Raw genomic sequence first — 17,245 nt, forward strand, 5'->3', positions numbered from 1 at the left:
GAGAAAGAGAAATTGTTAGCTAGAGCAGCTGGGGTTGCTGAGTCTTCTGGACGAATCCAGGTCTCAGTCAAGCCCAAGATGCTAAGTGTGGAGTTTAAAGAAAAAGCAGAAATGAAGTCTGCTTTGTTGACAACTGACTGACAATTCCAGAGACCCACAGAGAAAGAAAGAGGTGCAATAGAGGATGTAGAGATAGGATGCAGGTTAGCAACATTGCGTTGCCGTCTGCATGTGACCTTAGAGCGTTGTCGAGAGACAACCGGAATGTTTTGGAAACACATGATAGAGATGGAAAAGAGAGGACAGAAAAGGAGAGTGTGTACAGGGAAGAGCAAAAATATACTTAAGTGCGTTGCCGGTTTCGTTGCTCGGTGAAGTCGCGCAGGTACATCCAGACATGAGAAATGGGTGGGTGAGGAAAGAGAGGATGGCACTACAGAGAAAAGATGGAAGGGTGAAAGGGAGCATAGGTTTTGCCTAAAAGTAACGTGATACAATTGGATGTGTAAATTAAGTCAAGCTGGTTGCCTGATTTGTTAGTGCTTGTGGTGGTAAGCCATTTGAGATAGACTGAAGCTAGGAGTGGAAGTGGAAGTCTGAAGTGTAAGGTTTCTCCAGATTGATTTTAAAGTCATCAAAGACTACAAGTGGACTGCCATCCACAGAGAATGAGGACAGCAGCCCATACAGCTCCTATATATAGGATTATATATGACCAGGAAGGTGATAAATCATTAAATATGGAGTTTAACAGGAGCTGTTACCATAATAGCATGAAACTCAAAATAATTTGTATTGCATAGGGAAGAGAGGGTTGAGTATTTCCAATTATTAGAAATGAGAAGACCAGTACCCTTCCAACCTGACGGGGGGTGTGAGAGAAAGGGAAGAACAGCAGGGGTTGTGGAGTCTTCTGGATGAATCCAGGTCTCAGTCAATCCCAAGATACTAAGAGTAGACCGAGAAGCAATGGCCAGAATTAAGTTAGTTGACAGCTGACTGACGATCCCAGAGACCCACAGAAAAAGACAGAGGTGCAGCAGAAGAGGTGCAGATAGGATGCAGCTTAGCAAGATTGCGTTGCCGTCTGCGTGTGATGTTAGAGCATTGTTGAGAGAGAACAAGAATGTATTGGAAACATTTTGAGTACCCAGAAAAGCGCTATGTAAATGTAACAAATTAATAATGAATTAATTAAGAGAACCTTTTATTGTACTATTGAATAAAATATTAGTTTAATTATCAAAAAAAAAGAAAAAAAAATCAATAGCCATAATATGGACTTTTGTAAATGCTGTGATAATGTGATGCTCAGATACTGTTATTTCCTTTTCACATTGCTGATTTCACCCTTAACTCTGCACCTGAACAATTTGTTGTATATGGTATCATTGTAATCCTTGGCCATCAAAACATGGAGGTAGACATCACCTTTTCTGTGTTATCATGTTTGGTTCAGGAGATATGACACAAAATATACATAATTTGGTTATGGCGGAAAGTAAAATGGTCGCCATGGCAACCACGAGGTATTTTTGCAATGGCTCCATTTCTGAAAATGTTCAGGGCCCTAACCTGAACAATTGTACCAAGTTTCATGCTTTTATGAAAAAGTGAACATATCACCTCAAATTTTGCACATATCATCTGGACTATAATGTTATTAACCCTCTACCGCATGGTGTGGCCATACTCTTTGTGTTAATGTCCTTGCCACTGTCTCTTTAATTCAGCATTCTCGTTTTTTTTTGTTGGAAAGAGAAGACCTTAGTTGGTAACACTTTACTTGAAGGGGTGTGCATAAGACTGACACGACACCTTCATAATCATGACATGACACACGTCATGAATATGAAGGCGTTTTTATGCATGTTTATGACAACTGTCATTAAGTGTCATTCGCTCAGTGATGTCATTTTTAATGCAAAGATGACATTGTTTGAGATGCCTTTGTTATGACAACTTGATATAAACCAATACATCATAACCTGTCAATGTCTTTGTCATGACAGCTTGACATTACCAAGACAGCATAACCTGTCATAAATCTGTCATAAACATGACAGCAGATTAATTATCAAATGGGGAGTATGCTTTTAAACGAGATGTGAGCATGTTAACGGAGCGGTATCATTTTCAGCGATTAAAACCTTATGTTTTACTCTCTTCTTCGCATAAAGCCATTGTATGGCTTCAGAAGGACTTGGAATGCAACACGACTTGTTTGTAATGCTTTTATACTGCTTGTTTATGGTCAGTTTTTGCAATAAATACCTGAGACATTAGAACCCAAAAAGTAGTACAAACAAGAATGTGTGTGTGATGTGTGTGTGTGTGTGTGAGAGAGAGAGAGTGTGTGTGTGACGCACGCCAGGAGAGCCAGCTGACAACGTTGATTGTCCTCCATTTGTTTATCTTCTCTAGTCACGTTTGATCTCGCAAGTCTCCGTGAGAAATCGTTCCTACAGTCATCAAGTGTGTGGTCTCGTGGTCTAGTCTAATCATCTAGTGTGCGCGTTCAGAGGATTATAAGGCTAAAAATCAGTTGAACTGTCTTCATGTCTGTGGTCTCCCATGGTTTTAAAATATTTTTATCCTACAGTCATCAAGTGTGTGGTCTCGTGGTCTAGTCTAATCATCTAGTGTGCGCGTTCAGAGGATTATAAGGCTAAAAATCAGTTGAACTGTTTTCATATCTGTGGTCTCCCATGGTTTTAAAATCGTTTAAGATTTGAAAATCGTCTAGTGTGCGGCCAGCCTTAGAGAGGCAGAGTCTCTCAGAAGTAAAGATGAGCAGAGGCTCTCCAATCTGTGAAAGAGTGCGTAACAAGATTGTGGAATACTTTATAAACAACGTTCCTCAACATCAAATTGCAAAGGCTTTGCAAATCTCATCATCTACAGTGCATAACATCTTCAAAACATTCAGAGAAACTGGAGAAATCTCTGTGCGTAAGGGACAAGGCCGAAGACCTTTGTTTGATGCCCGTGGTCTTCGGGCCTCAGACGACACTGCATCACTCATCGGGATGATTCTGTCATTGACATTACTAAATGCCCAGGAATACTTCCAGAAACCACTGTCGGTAAACACAATCCGCCATGCCATCTGCAGATGCCAACTAAAGCTCTATCATGCAAAAAGGAAGCCATATGTGAACATGGTCCAGAAGCGCCGTCATGTCCTGTGGGCCAAGGCTCATTTAAAATGGACTGTTTCAAAGTGGAAAAGTGTTCTATGATCAGACGAGTCCGAGTTTGACATTCTTGTTGGAAATCATGGATGCCGTGTCCTCCGGGCTAAAGAGGAGGGAGACCTTCCAGCGTGTCAACAGCGTTCAGTTCAAAAGCCAGCATCTTTGATAGTATGGGGGTACATAAGTGCATACGGTATGGGCAGCTTGCATGTTTTGGAAGGCACTATGAATGCTGAAAGCTATATAAAGGTTTTAGAGCAACATATGCTCCCCTCCAGCCTTGTGTATTTCAGCAGGACAATGCAAAACCACATACTGCAGCTGAGACCTGTAGCAGGCATCAAATTTGAAATGAGCTAATTTTGTGCATGAAATTGTAAAATTTCTCAGTTTAAACATTTGTTATGTTCTCTATGTTCTATTGTGAATAAAATACTGGCTCATGTGATTTGAAATTATTTTAGTTTTCATTTTATTCAAATTTTAAAAACGTCCCAACATTTCCGGAATTCAGGTTGTAGAAAAAAATAACCCAGCGTTAAAAATGACCCAGCATCTGGGTAAAAATATTAAAAATAACCCAATAAAGTGACCCAACGGGCTGAATCCAGCATATGGGTAAAAAAAAAAAGAGAAACCAGCATTTTTTAGAGTGTAGCGTTCATGTTCATAGGTCATGTGATATGATATAGTAATTATCACAATGTGTTTTAAAAAAAATATTTTATTTATATTTTATAGAAATAAATGGTACTACATAATTTAGAGGTGAATTTTGTAGACAAAAGAGTTACAAAAACACGCTAGAAATGTGGCCGCTAATTTTTATTGGTCATCAAAGCTTGCTAATTATTTGTGTTCTATGTCCATGGAATATGGCAGTAGTCAGCCATAAAAACACAGAGAGAGCAGAGAGGTTGATGTGGTGTGGACAGGACTGGAATAAACATTTGTCCAGGTCAGAGGTGAAGCCATGGCCACACTATTCAAAATTACCAGGAATTTACGGATTAAAGAGTATTATTTTACAATAAATTACTGAGTTCAGAAATGTACTGTGAAATCAATACATGCTGGGTGATTTTCTTACAAATGACTGAATGAACAGCAGAACAATGCTGATATCACAGTAATTTACTACTCTTGTTTTACTGTGAATTCACATTATAAAGTTTAACGGTGCCACTATCAGAAATGTAGTTGTTTACTACTGTAATTGTTTTGAAGTGACCAAAATAGTGATTGGTGATCCCATTTGTTTTGGATCTTGGACCTTGAATATTCCTATTCAAATCTCTGATCTAGTCATGTCAGAAGTGTGATGAATGAAAACTTTTGCCAAAATGATGATAAGCTAGAATATAAAATAAGCAAATTGCCTGACTTTAAGTTATTCAAACTATTCTTAGCTTGAACATGATCAATCAATAACTTATTTCAAATTCATAACTCTTTGTGGATGGATTTTTCACAATAGTCTTTGAAAGATGTGACATCAATACTTGACATACAAAACACAACAATAGTGACACTCAACAAATAAAAACAACACTTACAACACAAAATAAATAAACAACACAAACTGCTAAAAGTCAGCCGAAAACAAGTTCAATAGCAGCATAATAAAACCAACAAGAATTTACAGCATGATCTATTCATGCTGCACTGCATGCTGGGAACCTTCATAGTACATATGCACTGTAGAAACACAGTATGATGCTATTTGTTTACAAGACATTTTTGAGAGTGCAGCTGGATACAAAAGAAGTCCCACTGTGAAATTACTGTGAAAGTAATGGAATTATTAACCTGGAACATACAGTAATTTCACACTCACATTTTTAACAGTGCACTATTCACCTAAGCTTAATCCTCATCCCTTTGGCCAGCCTGCTCACAACTGCCATTCCTTTCTCTTTTTTCTGGACAAGAACTGAGTTTATTTAGACACAGAACCATCTATTTATGTCCACAACACTGACGTTTCAGGAGAGGGAGTAAAAACTTGTTGTGACTTAAATTAGATTAATATTAGTCATAAATGCTAAGTATAATGTTTAGTTATTTGTTTTCAATAACAAGAAAATAAACAGTTTATATAGTTATTTGTTGGGCTGTTCCCCTTTAAGAAAACATCGCCCATAATGCCATTCAGACAGCGCGCTAGGAAAAGAAGTGAACTGAGTATGTGTGTGCACTGTTAAGAGTGAATTCATCCGTGTAAAAAAACTGAAACTCCAGTAAATAAGTTATTTTGTTTTATATTCAAGTCGTCACGAGTCAGTATTGCTTGTTAAGAGAAGAAGACACATCATGGTTTTAGCTCTTCATTTCATGGTCTGGTTTTATTTGGTTTAATGTGCTTTAGACCAGTTCCCTGCAAACAAGCCTGCACTGGCCCTTTACGGGCCCACTTAGGGCTGCCAGCGCAGGGCCCCTGAGATTTTGCTCGTTGGCAAAACGTTGACCCCTTAGCACTGGCCCTGCACGGGCAGCCCTCACTTAGCCTCCAGGAAGCCTTAGCGCTGTTTTATTGAAAATAATAAAGTTTGAAGTCACCGTTATGGAGGTAAGCGCTTGCTTTAGTTGGGTTCCTGACCCTTGATTTAAAAAAAAAAATGTTGTCTGCTGTAACCGTGTGTTTCTGAAGCACATTTGTTATAGCAACAGTTGTGAGAACACAAACTGATCAGATGATTCAGTCGTTACATATTGGTCTGATTCCCAGAGTGTGATCTCTGAGGACATTCATTAGGTTTAATCATTTCACTTTACCACTGCATGAAATTTTGTCCTACTTTAATTTTTTGAATGTTGTTAATGCAGAAATTATTTGGACAGGCTCATGTAGACTCACACAGATATCAAAATTCAGCGTATGAACCTCAACAATGGTGACAGTCAACAAAAAGCTTGTTTTGTGATGTTCAGAGTTGATCCGAATATTTTGTTGATTGTCACCGTTGTTGAGGTTCATACGCTGAATTTTGATATCTGTGTAAGTCCACATGATCCCATCCAAATAATTTCTGCATAATGACTTCAAAAGTTAAAAATATTAAAGCAGAACAAAATGGCAAGCAGTTGTATTCTGGGGCTACTATAATGTGAAATAATTAAATGTAAATAATGTCCTCAGAGATCAAGCTCTGGATGAGATCAAGACACTACATGATGACTGAATCATCTGATCAGTTTTTCTTCTTTCAACTGTTGCTATAACAAATGTGCTTCAGAAACACACAGTTACAGCAGTCAAAAATATTAAAGATAACAAGTCAAGGGTCAGGAACCCAACTATAACAAGCGCTTACCTCCATAACGGTGACTTCAAACTTTATTATTTTCAATAAAACAGCGCTAAGGCTTCCTGGAGGCTAAGTGAGGGCTGCCTGTGCAGGGCCAGTGCTAAGGGGCCAACGTGCTAAGGGGCCAACGAAAATCCTGAGCAGATTTAGTGATTTCTTTTGTCTTGTTATTTGCTGTGAGATTTAGTCGATCCGTGAGAGACAGAGTCTGAAAGTGTGTGAGAGCTGCAACTCTGATGCTAGTGCTGTTCTAACATGTTTAGCATGTTGCTAATATCTAGAATATTGCTAGTATGTTTAACCCTCTGGGGTCCGAGGGTGTTTTGGGGCCCTGGAGAAGTTTTGACATGCCCTGACATTTGTGCTTTTTTCAGTTGCTTATAAACATTGTAATGGCTAGTTTAGTAGCACCATAATCAGCACAAACTGGGCTACAATAATATGTGGGCAGCATGTTTACATTTTAACACGATCAACCACAAATAATATTACCACATATTCTAGGCATAATAAAAGTACAATTACTATACTGTGCACTTACTCAGTATGATTTTCCAGCGAACTCAAAACTGAACGACATGCGTGTGCATTTCTTGTGCAAGATGCCGGTGATGCCAATAGGGTCTGGCTGCAGACACATGCGCTTCCGCTAGTGACATCACTTGCAGTCTTTTTTTTTGTGTTATATTTATTTATTTATTTTTGTTTGAATCTCTCAACATTTTACAACAGTAGTCAGGCGGTGAAGAGAAGAAAAAATAAACAAAATTACAAAGTCACTTGCAATCGCCACTTGCACTCTCCGCTATACATGCAACGTCACTTGCAGTCGACACAAATCGTGTGTGTTGCCAATGGAGACAAGACGCTCTGGTGGTGATTAAACGATTAAAACCAATTTAGTACTGTAACGTACAGGGTCCTGCAAGTCATCTGTAGAAGAAAAAGACAAGACCCGCAAATCCGTGGCCAAAGAACAGCAGAATATAACCAAACTCAATATGCTCCTCTTCATTATTAAAATATACATAGCTAATATGTACAGGCAAGCAGAATAAATTCAACACACAAAGTTTCGCGTTAAGCGTTTTCCCATATAGAATAAACTGTCTACAGCTCTTTTATATCATTGTCTTTGTCCATTAAGCTACATTACGTATTTTATTTATAATGATTTTCTATGGGAGGAAAGTGTATAACGTTAACGCATTGCATTCTGGGCTCGTCTGCTTGCCTGTACGGAGTAGATGCTTTTAATATCACTTAATGCATTTCATAATGCACGTTCATATTTGCTGGTCTGTATATACTTTGAGTCAACAACAAGACATATAGGCTATTTTAAAGCTTTAAAGGAGACCACCCAGTCAACAATTTGATCTCACAGTGATGTCACCATGAGCTCCCAGGATACTCGTGATGAGGTCACAATGTGAGGTCACAGTGAGCTAAAAGTGTAACCTCACAGTGCCCTCAATGTGTGCTCATACTAATGTGAGGTCAAAGTGCACTCACTGTGCACAGAGACTAAGGTACCCAGCATGCATTGCAGCATGAAGCTTTTGATTGTCACCATTGTTGAGATTCATACACTGATTCTTGATATTTCTCTTTGTTTTTAAATGACACAGTAGTTCAAAATGCTTGTGACATATCATGCTTTTAAAATTCTTCATAAATTATTACACTATTGGATCCTACACTGTATAATCAAAGAGCTATTATAATTAGCAACTTTAGATTAATAACTTCTCACAAAGACTGAGTACTGAATCTAGGTGATGATTATCAAAAACAAACCGATATCACCTAGTTATAGTCTTTTTTTGGTATTCCTTGACATAACAATTGTGCTTTACAAACACAGTTACAGCAACTCTAAAAAATATGTTATAAAGTCAAGGGTCAAGAGCCCAACTAAAGCAAACACTAATCACCTTGATGGTAGCGTCAAATGAAACAATAAAACATCATCATCTTAATCTCTGTTAATTCTCAATAAGCGCTTTTGTAGATGTCTGACAGAAATAAAGTCAGTCTGGTTAATAATGAGTGAAGCTGGTGATGCTGTTTGTGGAGTTGTTTAATCATCCTCTGCTGAGATCACAAAAGATTTAATGTCTTTTGTATTTCAGTTGATTTCATCGAAGGCTGTGTCTGGAAGTCAGTTGTATGTTTGGAGAAGGTTCTTACAGGATATAGAAAGCCTCCTCGGTGACAGATATTTTAACTGCCTCCTCTCAACCTGCTCAAAATTTTGAATTCACAACGAGCTCACATATTACTCACACTGTGAGTATCACCGTATGAGAATGGTGTGATGTCACTCTGATCATCGCATGATCTCACGTGTTGACTGGGTTCTTTTCGGTGTTATCAGGAGAAGATGCCACAAAACACGTATCCGCGTTTGTCGACCCCAAAGGGTTAAAGCATGGTTTAACATGTTGTTTTATCTTGATTATATTGTTTTCGTAATCATTGGAAGCCAAGACCATAATTAAAAATATAATAATATGACTCTGTGTGTGTTTTATAGTGTGGATCATGGAGGAGAATCCAGAATTACAGAAGGACTACACAAATGTATGTACACACACGCACACTACACACTCACACTACACACTCACGGTGTGGTCTGACAGTTGTTTGACAATATGATATTTAGGTGGTACACAAGCAGAATATGTGAGCAGAGCGGTGTGATTTTGAATGTTCAAGAGCGCTCCACCACCGCTCCATCACAATTACAATTCATGCCAACGACCCGTAATATAACGGCATATTTAGCAAGAATTCACATGTTAAACATATGTAGCTACCTTGATAGAGAAGGATCACTCAAAACAGAAAGAATGTGAAGGCTATGATGATGTGCGCGGGAAGTTATAGTTCTCAAGAAATTTGTTCTTTCAAGATACTGAATATTTTCAGGTGAAAGCATGATTTAAACAGGTACAACACTTATTCACATGCAATCGCTCTCAATAGTGCATTCAAACAAATGTAATCTTACAGTGCTACTTCATCTGTATCTGATTTCATATTAAAGCACGAAAGAAACTATGAGCATGCAATGTCGTAGTTATGTTGTCAGTTAAGTCATGAAGTTACCAAAAAGGCAATTAAAGCTGCCTTAAAACTGTGCATGCAAGTATTTGTTATTTATGAGTCACATTTAAAGCAGTCAAAATAACCTAATAACCCATGGCTGCTCTGATGTCTGTTAATCAAAGAACAAAAAAAGGGTAAATCAATAACTTCTGTAGCTTTAAGCTTAAATATTAATCTATATTTAATTTAGAATTTAGTGTTGATAACTTTATTCAATTATATTTCCTACTTGCTGAAGGGCAAGTAGCTAAATATGACATTTATTATAATGGGTTTATGTGAAGATGGTTTTAAGTTCACTTAAATTATTTTGTTTTTTTTGTTTTTTAAGTCTATTCAATCCAATTAAATTAAATTCAAGTTTATTTGTATAGCGCCTTTCACGATACAAATCGTTGCAAAGCAACTTTACAGCAAATTAAGTTTCTACAATATTTAGTGGTAGCTTATCAGTGGTGATTGTCAGTTAATGTACATATGGCAGAAATGAACGGAAAAATCAATTAAAGACGTAATCAAACAGACGATGAACACTATTAACAGCAATTATTATATGATGCAATCAAACATATAGCAAAATGTGGTAGTTCTGTATCTTGTTTCAGGGTTGGCATCATCTGAGGTCCTCTGAGGGGTTGGCATCATCTCTTCTCAGGTGTTCTTACCAGAAATCACTTACTCTGCCTTTAAAGAACTGCACAACGGATTGACTGCATAGAACCAATCTGTATGCGTAAAAAAACTAACTGATGCAAATGTCTAAACGACTTGTGTATGTGGGGCAAAAAGTTCCCGAAATAAACCGTTATGTACAGCTCCGTCTTTCTCTTCTCTGCGCTTACAAATTTGGCACGATTCTCTCACTAACTGAGTTTTGCAAGCATGAGGGGGAGGGCGGGGCCACCTTCTTCTTGTAGCCAGTCAAATGAGCCTCTGGCTGACTCTCCATTTACTCTTATCTGATTGGTTCAATAAACACATCATAAGACATTAATCGCCAAGACATTAATCTTCATTTAGTTCAGGATCGTTCTTGCTGCCGGAATGGCACTTTTAATGTACACACAGTAAAAAATAAATAAAAAAATAACAACGTAATTAAAACATGATATATTATAAGTTGAGTACCATTAGGCTACGTGTTCATACTGAATTTCGAGCTGTGTAGTTTCCTTCTCTTCCTCAACAGGCTATATGATATATTAGTTTATTGTAATATTATATTGTAATTTTGATGATACTTAAAGAAGGTCTATATCTGCACTAGCCTAATACATGCATAATTTCACCTGTCTACTGATCCATTTTTTAAACACAAATTTGGTTCAATAATAATTGAACCAACAGAACCAACAGTAATAACGTTTCATTTAACATGTTGTAATTTAAGGGGATTTTACAAAATATTACTAAATTATTTATTAAAATATTTATCTCTAACTTAGTCAGCATTTATCATCTGTAATACTATCGTGTAACCACGAGATGGCTGTTTAGCTCTCTATATGTAAACATATAAACGTGACTGTGTTCCTATAGTGGCTGGGAAATTTGGATTCCCGCATAATTAGTTACTTGTATTTGGATATATATTTAGACATTATTAAAGACATATTTATCAAAGTTTTTGCATTAGTCAAATCTGGACACAAAGAAAGCATTTTGTTACTCATTCTTGCTTCATATAATAGCTTGATCAGTCACATATTGATCAGTTATCAGTGTTAAATACCATAAACAGAAACATAGTCTGAAAAATGGACAAATTCATATTTAAGTAGCTTTATTGGCATAGTAAAAAGGTTTTACAAAGTATAGCACTCTGATACCAAAGTGTTGAGCATTGTCACATAACATCCTTTTGATTATAAAGTTTAACATCAGCTCAGTGGTGTAAGTAGATTATGAAATTTCAATGTAAAGCCAAACCAAATAATGTTAACACCAGCTCGCAATTCAGTATGAACACATGGGAGTCTAGCCTAAAGGAACACAGCTTATGAAAGGAGCATATTTTAGTTACGTTGTTATTTTTTTATTAATTTTTTTACTGTATGTGTACATTAAAAGTACCATTCCGGCAGAAAGAAAGATCCTGAACTAAATGAAGATTAATGTCTTGGCGTATGATGTGTTTATTGAACCAATCAGATAAGAGTAAATGGAGTCAGCGAGAGGCTCATGTGATTGGCTACAAGAAGAAGGTGGCCCCGTCCTCCCCCTCACGCTGGCAAAACTCAGTTAGTGAGAGAATCGTGCCAAAATTGTAAGCGCAGAGAAAAGAAAGACGGTGCTGTACATATCAGTTTATTTCGGGAACTTTTTGCCCCACATACACAAGTCATTTAGACATTTGCAACAGTTAGTTTTTTTACACATACAGATTGGTTCTATGCAGTCAATCCGTTTTGCAGTTCTTTAAACTGTTGTTTTTGCTTGCAAATCAGTGTTCACAGGCTTGCAGTGCTTTTGACTGTCTTTTGGCGAAAAAACGGTGCCAAAAGTGTAAGCGCGGAAAAATGGAAGTCAGAAGCATGCTGATCATATTTATTTTGCGTTAGCATGAAGCTGCAGTTTCACAATACATGAATTACACTTACGAGTAACAGTAAAATGCTGCAAATAATTTTTTCTTACGCTTGAAATGCGATTTACACCTTTACAAAGCTTCTGTTGCGCATGCAAATTTTATTTACACTTACAGTCTTATGTACACTTCCACAACTCTTACCCTGCGTATGCAAATCTATTGACGTCATTCTACCTTCATACAGTAATGCTTATGCCAAGTTCACACTTATCAAAGACGCGATCTGAGAGAATTGCCGATGCGTCACTGACGCCCGTGAAATATTTGGCATGCTAAATATCTGGAGCTGTCGGCGATTCACAATCCTGCTGTGTGAAATGAGTTCTGACTGAAACATACATCGGCGATGACCTACAGCCAATGAGAGAGCAAGATCAGAATCAGAATTAGCTTTATTTGCCAGGTGTGCGCAAACACACTAGGAATTTTTTGTGGGTTTTTTGTATGCTCCTGGTACATACACACACGCATACGTACATACATACATACACATCTGACATGAGAACAGAAAAAACATTTAAATAGTAAGACTTAACAAAAAATAATCTGGTTATAGAAGAGCACAGAACCGACTCAAAAATAGCTGAGTAAAACTGTGTCATCTGTGCCTGTGGCAGGTTGAACTTTTTCAGCTGACGAAGGAAGTACAACCTCTGCTGATATTTAGGCAGTTCACGGGTGAGTGAGATTAGCTTAAAATCATCGAGAACGATAATGAAAAAGTCCGGATAACGTTGTTCTGTGTGTGTGATCTGATCGGCCAACAGTTCTAGAGGGGCGCTCACACGCGCGTCAGGAGGAATGTAGACACTCACCAGAATAAATGAGGAAAACTCCCGCGATGAATAAAAAGCCTTACAGTTAATGAAGAGAGTTTCCAAATTTGGGCAGCACATCTTCGCAGTTCACGTGTGAGATTAGCTTTATTAAAATCACCGAGAACGATAATGAAAAAGTCCGGATAACGTTGTTCTGTGTGTGTGATCTGATCGGCCAACAGTTCTAGCGCGGCGCTCACACGCGCGTCAGGAGGAATGTAGACACTCACCAGAATAAATGAGGAAAACTCCCGCGATGAATAAAAAGCCTTACAGTTAATGAAGAGAGTTTCCAAATTTGGGCAGCACATCTTCTTTAAAACTGTCACGTCTGTACACCAGCCTTCATTGATATAAAAACATAATCCACCGCCTCTCGTTTTCCCCGATGACTCGGTGACGCGGTCCGCTCTGAACAGCTGGAAGCCCGTTAGATGTAACGCGCTGTCCGGGATGGCTCCGTTCAGCCAGGTTTCCGTGAAGCAGAGCGCAGCGGAGTTTAAAATGTCCTTGTTTGTGCGGGTGAGGAGTCGTAGTTCATCTGATTTATTTGCTAGGGAGCGGAGATTCGCCAGATGAATGCTCGGCAGCGGAGTCCTAAAACCGCACTGTCGGAATTTCACGAGCACACCAGCACGCTTCCCTCGCTTGCGTCGCCTGGAGCGCTTGTATAGGAATGCAGCTCCTCCGACTAAAATGTCCAGTAAAACATCTGAATGCTCAAATGTCGGCAGAAAGTTATTTGGTGTGCTATTTCTGATGTCCAGGAGTTCGTTCCTAGTAAAGCTGAACGGGAAAAAATTGCTTAAGACAGGACAAACAAACAAAAAGAGTACAAGTACCAAGGACCGACAAACCATGGCTGCCATCTGCGGCGCCATCATGAGCGTAAGATGCAGGGCAGCGGGAAGCTCGGGGAGGACTTTTTTCTTTCTTTCTTTTTTAGTAAGCAATTACTTATGTACAAACAACATGGCAATATCAGTAAATTTTTGCATTAGAATATACAGAAGGTACAAGAAGATATATAGGCTATATATATGCCTATATATGCCTAATATATTATATAGCCTATACACGCACAAACATACAGGTGCATCTCAATAAATTAGAATGTCGTGGAAAAGTTCATTTATTTCAGTAATTCAACTCAAATTGTGAAATTCGTGTATTAAATAAATTCAATGCACACAGACTGAAGTAGTTTAAGTCTTTGGTTCTTTTAATTGTGATGATTTTGGCTCACATTTAACAAAAACCCACCAATTCACTATCCCAACAAATTAGAATATGGTGACATTACAATTAATTTGGTTGCTATATGAGTATGTTTGTTTAGACATGTTTGCTATAGCAATAGAGTGCTGATGGTTATTTTTCAATAAAGAAACCGTCAGCATTTGGCCACTTTCATAACTGATTTTTCTCAGAGCATTACCATTGGTTGGATTAATACTTATTTTTGTTCACATGAAATAAAAATCTTGACCCAGCAGATTTAAAGTTAGTCTAAAAAACTTTTAAAAGTAAATCTGCTCTAGGAGCTTAAAGCGGCATTATCATACCGACATCAAGAATCAGCGTATGAATCTCAACAATGGTGAAAATCAACATATTCAGATATGCAGATCATCTGTGAACATCACAAAACAGGCTACTAAAAGTCGCAAAACAAAAGGAAATAGTAAGAATAAAAGAAAATACAAAGACAGCTGCATAATTTATTCATGTCGCATTGCATGCTGGGAGCCATGGATGAGTTTTGATTGGTGCACCCAGAATGCACTGCAGCATGGAGCTTTATGTTGACTGTCACCATTGTTGAGATTCATATGCTGATTCTTGAAGTCTGTTTGATAAAAAAAAAGTGATAAAAATTTAAGTGCAGAATAAGTTTTTAAAGTCTATTAGTTTAATCTTAAAACTGTCAGATCTTAAACTATGTGCACCATAAAATCAATTCCAAAATAGACATATATCTGCCAGTGTTTCTGCTACAATTTTAATTAGTTACACAAGTCACTGTATGCTGGATATGTCTTTGTTGAAACATAACCATCACTTTACAACACTTTCTCTTGGCTTTTTTTCTCACCATAACTTGCATGTCTAAACAAACACACAGTTATGGCAGCCAAATACATTCTAATGTTTGAAGTCAAGGGTCATCACAGACTGTGGAACCTTAACACTGGACTTCAAGCAACTTGGGCTATGAGCTTCTCCACCCTTCTTCCAGACTCTAGGACCTTGGTTTCCAAATGAAATACAAAACTTGCTCTCATCTGAAAAGAGGACTTTGGACCACTGGGCAACAGTCCAGTTCTTCTTCTCCTTAGCCCAGGTAATAAAATTAAACATAAAAGGTTTTTTTTTTCAGGGATTTTTCCTGTAAATAATATTCTTCTATAAAGGACAAAAGATTTATTGCATTTTTATTTTTCATCACTTTGAGGGCTTTTGTAGGCTAGAAATAAACTCATTATAAAATGTACAAAATGTTTGTTTCACTTTCAAGTACTTAGATTTGTGTAGGCTATATAAAATTTTCACAGCAGAAGTATGTTGTTAACAAGGAAGTCATCTTTGGTAATTATTGTGTGTTCGTGGAGGGCTTTTTACAGACCATAATATCAGCGTGGTCTTGCGTTATTCTTGTGTGCGTTTGGCTGTAGTTTGCGGATCGGCGATAACCTCTCGTCGCCGGTCCATCATGCAATGTGAACACAGCAGCGACTGACTGACTGTTCATTTCAGGGTTTGTACTACCTTTTGCGAGAGAAATTCAATGACTTTCAAGCATTTCACACAACTGTTTCCAGCACTTTAAAGCTCCAGAATCATCCAATTTGAATGTTATTTTCAATGAGATGACCAATATACTGTGGTGAACAAACACTTGTGTAAAATAAAAAATAAAAATACATCAAATCACCATTAGGCTATAACCTGTAGATAGCAGCAGAGGAGCACTTATTGGCTTATTAGTCATTCATACTTTTTCCTTTATATTTTGAAATTATAGTGTAACAATTATAAAATCACTATTATACAATATCAAGTTGTCAGTTTTGCTCTTTTTTGTGTATGAAGTAAGAAGTCACAAATTGCTTTGAAAAACTTTTCTTCAATTTGCGACTAAATCACACATAATCACTGAAGTTGTTGGTCAGTTCCATATAAGACTATAGAAGAATAATGGTACATTTAATAAGAGTACAATATATACCATTTCTACATAAAAATTAGATTTTGTACATGTTACTGTTGTTAATAAAATAAATTTTGTAAGCTTCCCAACTCAAGCTTAGTGTTTTACTGTCAAATATAAACAAGACATTGACATGTAATATTATAACTGCACTTATTTATGCAAAACAATAGTAATTTGATCATATCACATATTATATATTTGTCATATCCCTCTGAAATTAAGAAGAAATACTTAAAATAATTAAATTAAAAGAATACTGCACATTGTAATTTCTATGAGTTATAAGTCTATTAAGTCTATAAGCATTTGTCAGTAATACAGTTAAAATGGGGAATTTATGTGACCGATTACATTGCAGGCTGATTTAAGGTATGCCCCTAAATTTTCAGCTTGTGCTCCTAAAAATTTTCAGTCAGGGGTTACAGTGCTTCTGTAAAAATAGTTAGTCTGGAGCCCTGTATTGGGATCAGTGTTACTCACCTTCAGTCATAAAAAAAGATGGCATTAAACAAATATTAAAAATATGCTGTCTTTGTTGTTTCTATATTAATTTGAAGATTAAATGTGAAATTATTGCAATATAAGTATATTTAAATACTTTAATTTGAAGTGTGATTAAATGTGTCCTTGGTTTATCGGCTCTGAAGGACACACAGCAAAATTAAGGGTGCTTTCACACTTGGTTCGATTGCTTGGTCCGAACCCAAGTTCGATTGCTCACCCCTCCCCCTGCCCCCACTGGACTGTGTTCACATTATATCATTTAGGTCCGAACCGCGGTTCGTTTGCGTCATCAAGCCAGCAGCTGCTTACCCCGTTGCTTAGTAACGATGGCGCAGGACAAGACGGCAAAATGCGTAGCATTGCTCTCTTCAATTTTATATTTATGCTGGTTTTGTTTTCAAAGCTTCAGTACATAACAGCACTTACATCTGCCTTACGAATGTACTGACAATGCTCTAAAGAACTCTGAAGGCGAACAGAAATGAGATATACAGCTCTCT

At 37.4% G+C, this 17,245-nt stretch overlaps 1 pseudogene; it reads left to right on the plus strand.

Moving 5' to 3' along the window:
• The window catches only part of LOC107726353 (NACHT, LRR and PYD domains-containing protein 3-like), a 79,210-nt pseudogene that overhangs the window by 53,111 nt on the left and 8,854 nt on the right, over nucleotides 1-17,245 (plus strand).

The sequence above is a fragment of the Sinocyclocheilus rhinocerous genome, unplaced genomic scaffold, assembly GCF_001515625.1.
Source record: "Sinocyclocheilus rhinocerous isolate Xijiao unplaced genomic scaffold, SAMN03320098_v1.1 scaffold2441, whole genome shotgun sequence".
NCBI classification, from domain to species: domain Eukaryota; kingdom Metazoa; phylum Chordata; class Actinopteri; order Cypriniformes; family Cyprinidae; genus Sinocyclocheilus; species Sinocyclocheilus rhinocerous.